The following is a 10000-nucleotide window of genomic DNA, read 5'->3' as shown; positions in this document are numbered from 1 at the left end:
TGAGAAGTCTTCTTACTTGTACCATATACTGTCTGTATTAAGAATATAAGAACATAAGAATGAAGGAGACTCCAAGAGACCATAAGGCCTACACTAGGGAGTTCCTATTGGAAACTTTATGTGAGTTGGTCGATTTGGTCACCGCTCGGAAGCAGTAAGTGTCAGGTTCGTCTAGTGAGGCTATCCAAACACATCAGGCAAAGGTGATGAATTTACGAAATTACACCTTCGTCATTTATTTATTTATTTATTTATTTATTTATTTATTTATTTATTCATTTATTTATTTATTCATCTATTTATTTATTTATTTTCAAGTTTAATTTCCTTTTATACGTCGGAGCCATCATACCAATTTCACTGATATTCGCGTAAAGGTAAAGCAAGGGAGAGTTTGCCGATTTCATCTATGTCTTTTCTCACTATCTTACAAAGGATTACAAAGGACTACAAAGGCGTAGCATGCCGACAGGAGACCTTTTGGTCCATATCAACGTCGGATGTGAAAAAATTATAATAATAAGTAAATGCATGAATAAAAATTTTAATAATGTAAATAATGATATAATCACAATCATAATCACACAAGTCTAAATTATGTTTTCTACAGTGTAGACTTCACATATGTAACAGAGTAACGTAAAAATCCTTGCAAAACACATCTTCTGTTGACGTGAATTGAATACAGCTGGATGAATAAATGATAAAACGTTCTAACTTTTTTTTTTTAATAAATGAAACTGACATTTTCATGGACGTAAATTCTGTATAAAGACCGGAATAAGACGAAAGACTTTATAGTCTTGTAATTAACGGTGGCATTCTTGAAAAAAAATTCCTTATGTAAATCTTATATAAATCCTTGGAATGGATAAATGTTGTACAAGGAAAGAAATTTTCTAAGAATATCACAGTAAGAACCTTGCGGTGGTATTCTTAGAAATAAATCTTTCCTTGTATAAATCTTTCCCTTCCAAAGATTCATATAAGATTTGTATAAGGAATTTTTTTTTTTTAAGAATACTACCGTAAGAATCTTATGGTCGTATTCTTAAAAAAAAAATCTTTCTTTGTATAAATCTTTCCCTTCCAAGGATTTATATAAGATTTATATAAGGAAAGATTCATACGGTTTATTCTTTAAAAAATCTTTCCTTGTTTAAATCTTTCCCTTCCAAGGATTTATATAAGATTTATATAAGGAAAGATTTTTTTAAGAATATCACCGTACGACTATACCGTGCGAGATCACGATTGGACATTAATGTATTATTCGTTTCAGTTTTCTCTCTCTTTCCCCTCTTCCTTCCCTCTTTTCCCCTCATCTTACCTTTATCCCCCACCTCCTCTCTCCCTCCACCTTCCCCTCCCCCTCTCCTCCCTCTTTCCCCTTTTCCTTCCCTCTTTTCCCCTCATCTTACATTTATCCCCCTCCCCCTCTCCTCCCTCTTTCCCCTTTTTCTTCCCTCTTTCCCTTATCTTCCCCTTATACCCCAACCTCCCCTCTCCCCTCACTCTTTCCCCTTTTTCTCCCCTCTTTCCCTCATCTTACCCTTATTCCCCAACCTCCCCTCTTCCTCCCCTCTTCCTCCCCCTTCCCATTCCCCTCCCCACTCCCCTCCCTCTTTCCCCCCCCTTTTCCTTCCCTCTTTTCCCCTCATCTTACCTTTATTCCCCCACCTTCCCTCTCCCTCCGCTTTCCCCTCCCCCTCTCCCCTCCCCCTCTCCCCTCCCCCTCTCCCCTCCCCCTCTCCCCTCCCGCACTATCATTAATGACAGCGTTATTACTTCTGAGGTCTCTGCTAGCTCTGTTAGCGTTTAGTGTTTAGACAAGAGAAAGTTTAACGAACATCAAAGTTACAAAAGAAAAATAAAGAAGCGCGCGCGTGTGTGTGTGTTTGTGTGTATGTATGTGTGTGTGAGTGTGTGTGTGTGTGTGTGTGTGTGTGTGTGTGTGTGTGTGTGTGTGTGTGTGTGTGTGTGTGTGTGTGTGTGTGTGTGTGTGTGTGTGTCTTTGTGTCTGTGTGTGTTTTAAGGGGGAAGAGATAATTCTATAGAGATTGAGTTTACAAGTATTTTAGTGTATGTACATGCATTGCAAAAGTTGAGTTTGAGATTGAGTATGTGAATGCGAAGGAGAGGAGAGGGGAGAAAAGAGGAGACGGGAGGGGAGAGGAGGCCAGAAGCGGGAGAGGAGAGGAGAAGAGGAGAGAGTAGAGGAGGGGAAGAGGGAAGAGGAGAAGAGGCAGGAGGGGAAGAGGGAAGCGAGCAGAGGAAAGAGGAGGGGAAGAGGGAAGAGGAGGGGAAGAAGGAAGAGGAGGAGGCGAGGGAAGAGGAGGGGAAGAGGGAAGAGGTTGGGAAGAGGGAAGAGGAGTGGAAGAGGTTGGGAAGAGGGAAGAGGAGAGAGAAAAGGGGTGGGGAGAAGATAGGAGATGAGGGGACATAAGAGAAGAAGAGGGAGGATGAGGGGGAAAAGGAAGAAGGAAGAGGAGGGGAAGAGAGAAGAGGAGAAGAGGGAGGAGGGGAAAAAGGAAGAGGGAAGAGGAAAGAGGAGGGGAAGAGGGAAGAGGAGATAGAAAAGGGGTGGGGGGAGGATAGGAGATGGCGGGACAGGAGAGGAGGAAAGATTATAGGAGAGGAAGAGGGAAGAAGAGGAGAGAAGAGAAGGGCAAAGGAGAGAGGAGAAGAGAGGAAGGAAGGGAAAGGAAGGGGAGAGGATGGAATTGGAGAGAGGAAAGGGAGGGGGAGAGAAGGGAAGGTAATAGAAAAGAAGGGGAGAGGAGGGAAGAGGATAAGAAAGAAGAGGAAAAGAGGGAAGGGAAGGGGAGAGAAGGGAGGAGGAGCAAAAGGAAGGGGAGAGAAGGGAAGGGAAGAGAAGGGAAGGGGAGAGAAGGGAAGGGGAGAGAAGAGAAGGGAAGGCAAGGGAAGGGGAGAGAAGGGTAGGGGAAAAAAGGGAAGGGGAGAGAAGGGAAGAGGAGCAAAGGGAAGGAGAGAGAAGGGAAGGGGAGAGAAGGAAAGAGGAGAAAAGGGAAGGGGAGAGAAGGGAAGGGGAGAGTAGGGAAGGGGAGAGTAGGAAAGGGGAGAGTAGGGAAGGGGACAGAAGGAAAAAGGAGAGAAAGGAAGGGGAGAGAAGGGAAAGGGAGAGAGGGGAAGGGGAGAGAAGGAAAGGGGAGAGAAGGAAAGGGGAGAGAAGGAAAGAGAAGAGAAGGGAAGAGTAGAGTAGGGAAGGGGAGAGTAAGGCAGGGGAGAGTAGGGAAAGGGAGAGAAGGGAAGAGGAGAATAGGGAAGGTAAGGCAAGGGGAGGGGAGAGAGGGGAAGGGGAGAGAAGGGAAGGGAAGGCAAGGGAAGGGAGAGAGGGGAAGGGGAGAGAAGGGAAGGCGAGAGAAGGGAAAGGGAGAGAAGGAAAAGGGAGAGAAGGGAAGGGGAGAAGAGAGAAGGGGAGAGAAGGGAAGGGGAGAGAAGGAAAGAGGAGAGAAGGGAAGGGGAGAGAAGGGAAGAGGAGAGTAGAAAAGGGGAAAAAAGGAAGGGGAGAGAAGGGAAGGGAGGAGAAGGGAAGGGGATAGAAGGGAAAGGAAGGGAGGGAAAGGGGAGAGAAGGGAAGGGAAGAGAAGGGAAGGGAAGGTGAGAATAGGGAAGGGGATAGGAGAGAAGGGGAGAGTAGGGAAGGCGAGAGTAGGGAAAGGGAGAGAAGGGAAGGGGAGAGAAGGGAGGGGGAGAGTAGGGAAGGCGAGAGTAGGGAAAGGGAGAGAAGGGAAGGGGAGAGAAGGGAGGGGGAGAGTAACGAAGGGGATAGGAGAGAAGGGGAAAAGAGGGAAGGGGAGAGAGGGGAAGGGAGGAGAGGGGAAGGGGAGAGAAGAGAAGGGAGGAGAAGGGAAGGGAGGAGAAGGAAAATGAAGAAAAGGGGAGAAAATGGAAGGGGAAAAGAGGGAAGAGGGGAGAAGGGAAGGAGAGAGAACTAAAATCCAACGTCAGTGGGTCTGGACAATTCTTCACATCGCTGTTGAAACGACAAACAGAAACTAGACACAACACCCAGTCGCGTCCTAGAAAGTTGAGACATGGAGATTAAATGTATATATAACTTAAGTGAAGAAAAGATATGAAGACAAGATTAGATATAACATAATTCATGAACAGAGTTACTTGATTAAATTAAGTGGATTTAATACAAAAGGTTGAAGACACTTTGAAGATTGTATTACAGTAATTCCCAAGGTCCTTTTTTCAGGCGACCCCCAGTATGATCCTCATTATATGATCGCGACCCTACTAGTGTATTGTACATACATATACCAAAGGCTTTTTCCCCCTTACACGAGGGGTAGCCAAAAAACAAAGGCATAAAAACCACTCCCACCCATTCCATCCCTATCACACTCCACTCCCCTCCACCCTCTTCCCTCCCTCTTATCTTGGCACCTCCTGGATGACGGGTCATCCTTGCATCTTGTCCACTACCCTGGGTCAGAAGCAGTGTCGCAAGACACAGCACATCCACAGCAAGGCCGCTTCATTAAATCGGCGACCCCACTCTCCGTCCCCTCATGCAGAAAAGGAGAAAACGGGGAGAAATCCCTTCGAGATGCGTCAAAATGTTCTCACACATACTCCCTCACCCCCTATCCATTCCATTGTAAGGTTATAAAAGACAAATTTAACATCATTGGATTTTATTATAGCAATATGAATTTAAGAATTTAGTATAAAGGATGTCTTAGCAACCCAAGGAAAAACTTTTAGAGACCCCACTTGGGGTCGCCTCCCCAGGGGTTAGGAAACAGTTGACTGTATTCGAAGAAGTCTTTGTTATGTAGGAGTGAGGGGGTCGAAAAACAAAATTAAAAAATTCTGTATATTTAAGGTCGCCAATTCTGTTTTTATTAATCTTCCCAAAATAACAAAGGTTTAATTTGATCTCCTAAAAACGTTAACTAAGATTAATAACTCCCACCTATCCCTCCACTCCCCTAAATATATAAACAGACAACTAACAGAGATTAACCTAACTTCTGAAACAGAGATTAAGCCCCGCCCTAATACACACGCGCGCGCACATACGAACACAGAAGTAATAGAGGTTAACTTTGAGGTTCTGAAACAGACTAAGATTAAGACTTAACCCTCCTCCGACACAAAGAATAAGATTAAGATCCCCCCATTAAACCCCCCCAGCCATCCCCACCCCCCCGCCCCCCAACACGAAGTTTGACACGAGGTCACTGGATATGACGGCGCAACTAAACAGTTATTTCACAGTTAAGTTTGGGATTCCCTCCGCGGGAGAGGGGGAAGGATGAAGGTTGTGTGACTGCGTGAAATAGGCATCTCGGTTATTGCATGGAGGCATGGAGGAGGCAGGAGGGAGAGGGAGGGAGGGAGGCAGAGGAGGGATAGTGAGTGAGGGAGGCGAAGAGTGGTAGGTAGAGAGGGGAGGAGGTAATAAAGGACAGGAGGGGAGGGAGGGAAAGAGAGGTAGAGAGGGAGGCAGGGATGACAAGAGGGACAAGGAGGGAGGGAGGGAGGCAAAGAGAGGTTGAGAGGAAGGGAGGTAGAGAGGGACAGGGAGGGAGAGAGAGAGGAAAAGAGGGACAATGAGGGAGGGATGCAAAGAGCGGTAGAGAGGAAGGGAGGTAGAGAGGGATAGGGAGGGAGGGAGGTAGAGGAAGGGGGAGGGGAAGGAGGGAGGGATGGAGAAAAGTATATAAAGGGGGAGGTCAGGAAAGGAAGAGTGGAAATGGGGAGGTAGAACAGATGAGAGAAAGAGAGACGACGGGAAGGAGAGGAAAATGGAAAAGTGAAGAGCAAATGGGAGGAGAAAAGAGAAGAGGGAAGTGGAAAATAGGGAAGAAGAGGAGGAGAGAAAATAGAGAGGAGAAGGGGAAAGGTAGAGAATAGGGAAGAGGAAGGGAAGGTAGAGGAAGGAAGAGAAGACAGAGAGGGGACAAGAAAGAGGAGCAAAGAAAAGTGGAAAGATAAGAGGAGAGAACAGAAAAAAAAAAAAAAAAAAAAAGCCGAAAAATACGGACCATAAGTCATCGACTGTTAAAATGTTTATGGTTAATAAAGAGGAATGGAGATGAGAGAATACGAGAGTGAGAGAGACTATTAGAAGGGGAGGGAAGGGGAAATAGGGAGAGGGGAGGGGAGGGGAGGAGACGGGAGGGGAGGGGAGGAGAGGGGAACTTGGATCAGAGATGGTACAAGGATCAACTATGGAGGGAGAAATTGATAGATTGAAAGAGACGAGTAGACGGACACTGAAAGAGAAATAGAGACAGAGAGAAATTGAGAGAGATAGAGAGAGAGAGAGATGTTAGAACAAGGAAGAGAGAAAGAGAAAAGGGCGCAAAAAGAGAGAGGGGGAGGGGGAGATAGCGAGAGAAAGAGAGGAGGTAGAGAGACTGAAAGAGAGATAGAGATAGAGAGAGAGAGATTGGGAGAGAAAGAGAGAGATGTGGTTATTAAGGAAGAGAGAAAGAGACATGGGTGCAAAAAGAGAGAAGGGGAGGCCGAGATAGAGAAAGAGAGGAGGTAGAGAGAGAGAGAGAGAGAGAGAGAGAGAGAGAGAGAGAGAGAGAGAGAGAGAGAGAGAGAGAGAGAGAGAGAGACTGGGAGAGAAATAAAAATGATGGAGAAAATCGATGGAGATAGATGCAAAACCAGAATGGAAGAGAAAACGAAGGAGGGGGAGGACAGGAGGAGGAGGGGGAGGGGGAGAGGGGAGAGGGGGGAGGAGGAGAGACATAGTGAGGGCATTTGGTACTGAAATAAAAATAAAAAGAGAGGGGAAAGACGAATGAGAAATGGATATGTAGGGGGAATGATGGCGGCGGTAGGGGAAGGGGGAAAGGGGAAAGGGGGAAGGGGAAAGGGGGGGAAAGGGGGAAAGGATGTTACAGTTAGAGAATAGGAAGGAGATGGTATTAGTAAAGGGTAGATTGGAAGTGAATGGTTTCGGAATTATTGGGAATGGGATAGAGTGGGAGGAAGAGGAGGAGGTGGAAGAGAAAGAGGAGAGGAAGAGGAAGAGGAGGTGGAGGAGGAGGAGAAATAAGAGAAAGAGGAGGAGGAGGAAGAGGAGGAAGAGGAGAAGGTGGAGGAGGAGGAAGAGGAGGAAAAGGAGGAGGAGATGGAGAAAAAGGAGAGGAAGGGAAGTTGACACTAATGAAAAATAAGAGAGAAAGGTAGATGGGGAAAGGAAAGGAAAGGAAAGAAAGGTCATGGAAAAAAAGGCAAGGTCAATACTAAGAAATGAGGTCAAGGTAAATGGATTTTTTTCAATAAATGGGAATAGGTGTTTTCGAAGGAAAGTAAGAGAAGGTAAGAAAAGGTAAGAAGAATAAAGTGGATCAAAAAGTGAAAGAAAAAATGAAAAGTTGGGAAGATTAATTAGGGGAAGTATAGGAAGAAAGAAGGAAAAGAATGAGATGAATAGAAAACTGAAATAGAAAAAGTGGAACAAAATGAAGTTGAGTGGAGTTAAGTTTAGTGAAGTAAAGATTAAGTTAAGTTAAGTGAAGCTGGTTAGGGCGTCGAGGGGATGGCCGTTCGAATCCTGCCGCCGGCGAAGTTGACCCAAGGGCATGGTTTATTAAATTCCCACGCTACAAAGCCCTCTGTGAGGGGCACCGTCCTAGCCTTCTGATAGGGGGGAGTTTGTGACGTTAAACCATATCAATCAATCAATCAAGTGAAGTGTGATGAGGAATAACCAAACCAAGTGAAATGGAAAGAGAAAAGAAAGAAGAGAATTAAGAAAGAAAAGAATTAACAAAGTTTTCGTGACAATGAAAATTTTGTTAGCGATCATGTAAATGAGGTTAATTCAGATAACGAGGGTCGTTAAGAAAATGAGGATGACACTAACTGTGGTTTCGATGACGACGATGACGACAACGACGACGACGAAGACGACGACGACGATGACGACGAAGATACCATATTCGTTGTATTCATTATCGTTATCTCCATTATAAACGCTGAAGGTGAAGATGATGATGACGATGATGGTGGTTGTTGATGATGATGACTATGACGATGACGGTGACGGTGAAGATGACGTGACTGTGATGGTGATAGTGGTGGTGATGGTGGTGATGATGATTGTGGTGGTGATAATGATAGTGGTGGGGATGATGATAGTGGTGGTGATGATAGTGGTGATAGTAGTGATGATGGTGGTGATGATGATAGTGGTGGTGATGGTAGTTGGAGTGGTGATGATGATAGTGGTGGTGATGATAGTGGTTATAGTAGTGATGGTGGTGATGATAGTGGTGGTGATGGTAGTTGTGGTGGTGATGATGATAGTGGCGGTGATGATAGTGATAGTGCTGGTAGTTATGGTGGTGGTGATGGTAGTTATGGTGATGATAGTGGTGATGATAATGGTGATGATGATAGTGGTAGTGGTAATGTATATAACGAGTTATCGAACCGCCATAGGCAAACGCGTGTTTTACCTTGACCTTCTACGCTATAGTATAATGTCATGTTAATATCACACATACATGCACACACACACACACACACACACACACACACACACACACACACACACACACACACACACACACACACACACACACACACACACACACACACACACACACACAAACACACACAAAGTGGTAAAGTTCCCGGCCGCCCCTACGATGGTCTAGGTTCGAATCCCGCTCAGGGCTGAAATAATTTCAGTATCGCTGCACTGCGAGTCGTTACCCCAACTCTCGTGGACGGGGAGTTGGGTGTGTGTATGAGCGTGTAAGGTCACAATATTATCCATAAATCGGTCATATATGACCTCTGAGCTCTCTTCCGGGAGGGTAATAGCTGTTGATCACGAGTCCAACACGTGATCCAAGACCATGATGAATCACACATACACATACACACATACACACATACACATACACGCATACATAGATGTTTTCGTATGGGTGTGCGCGTTGTAATGTTATTTTTTTATGAGAACTGGGTGATTCAAGACGAAGAACACACCTTATGATCCTACTCAAGTATCGTTAAAACTTTCGATAGCTGCAATAAGTAGAGCTGATCCCGTACTAGTGAGTATTACTGAGAGGGAGTTACAACCCAAGAGGAAGAGGTTGAACACGGAAGAGGAGGAGGGTACAGAATACGATGGGCTGGAAAGAGCTAGAGTTTCTATACATTGGAGTCGGGGTAGGATTGTCTGAAAGAGTTCATAAGCGTTTTTTAATCAGTTTCAGAGGAAAGATAGAGAGATGGAGAGAGAGATAGAGAGAGAGAGAGAGAGAGAAAGAGAAATAGTGAGAGGGAGAGAGAGAGAGAGAGAGAAAGGGGACAAAACTCTACGGAGAATGTTTTCCACTTTTCAGCAGCAAAAGATGTTGACTTCAGATTTGATATTTAATTTATTTTATTTTGTTTAGTGTCTTCAGGATGGACATTGTTCCGGACTTGGCACCATTTGGCGCCAGTTCCCCTGGCACCAGGACGTGGCATCTGGCGCCAATCGTGCATTAATCAAAGTCTTTCGGTGAAAACCATACAGACTCTCTCTCTCTCTCTCTCTCTCTCTCTCTCTCTCTCTCTCTCTCTCTCTCTCTCTCTCTCTCTGTCTGTCTGTCTGTCTGTCTCTCTCTCTTGCTCTCTGTCGCTCTCTCTCACCCGCTCTTTTCATATCTCTTTTGGCGTCTTTCTGACTACGTATACGTGTCTGATTCTCTCTCTCTCTCTCTCTCTCTCTCTCTCTCTCTCTCTCTCTGCCTCTGGCTCAGTTTGGTTTTGTATCTCTTTGTATTCCTCCCTCTGTCTTCCTCCCCCTCCTTCCCCCTCCCTCCCTTTCTCCCTCCCTCCCTCCCTCCCCCCTCCCTTCCTCCTTCTCTTCCTTCTTTCCCTCTTCCTCTTTCGCCTTACCACGTTCGTTCATACCAACACAAAAAGTGAGCTTACTAGAAAGTAATATCATTGTTCCTCTTAGTATCATCTTTTACTTCCTCCAACACTTTCTCCA

The sequence above is a fragment of the Oratosquilla oratoria genome, chromosome 27, assembly GCF_046742065.1.
Source record: "Oratosquilla oratoria isolate Oo_2021 chromosome 27, ASM4674206v1, whole genome shotgun sequence".
Classification (NCBI taxonomy): domain Eukaryota; kingdom Metazoa; phylum Arthropoda; class Malacostraca; order Stomatopoda; family Squillidae; genus Oratosquilla; species Oratosquilla oratoria.
The sequence above is the reverse complement of the archived record's forward strand: the minus strand, read 5'-3'. Positions refer to the sequence as shown.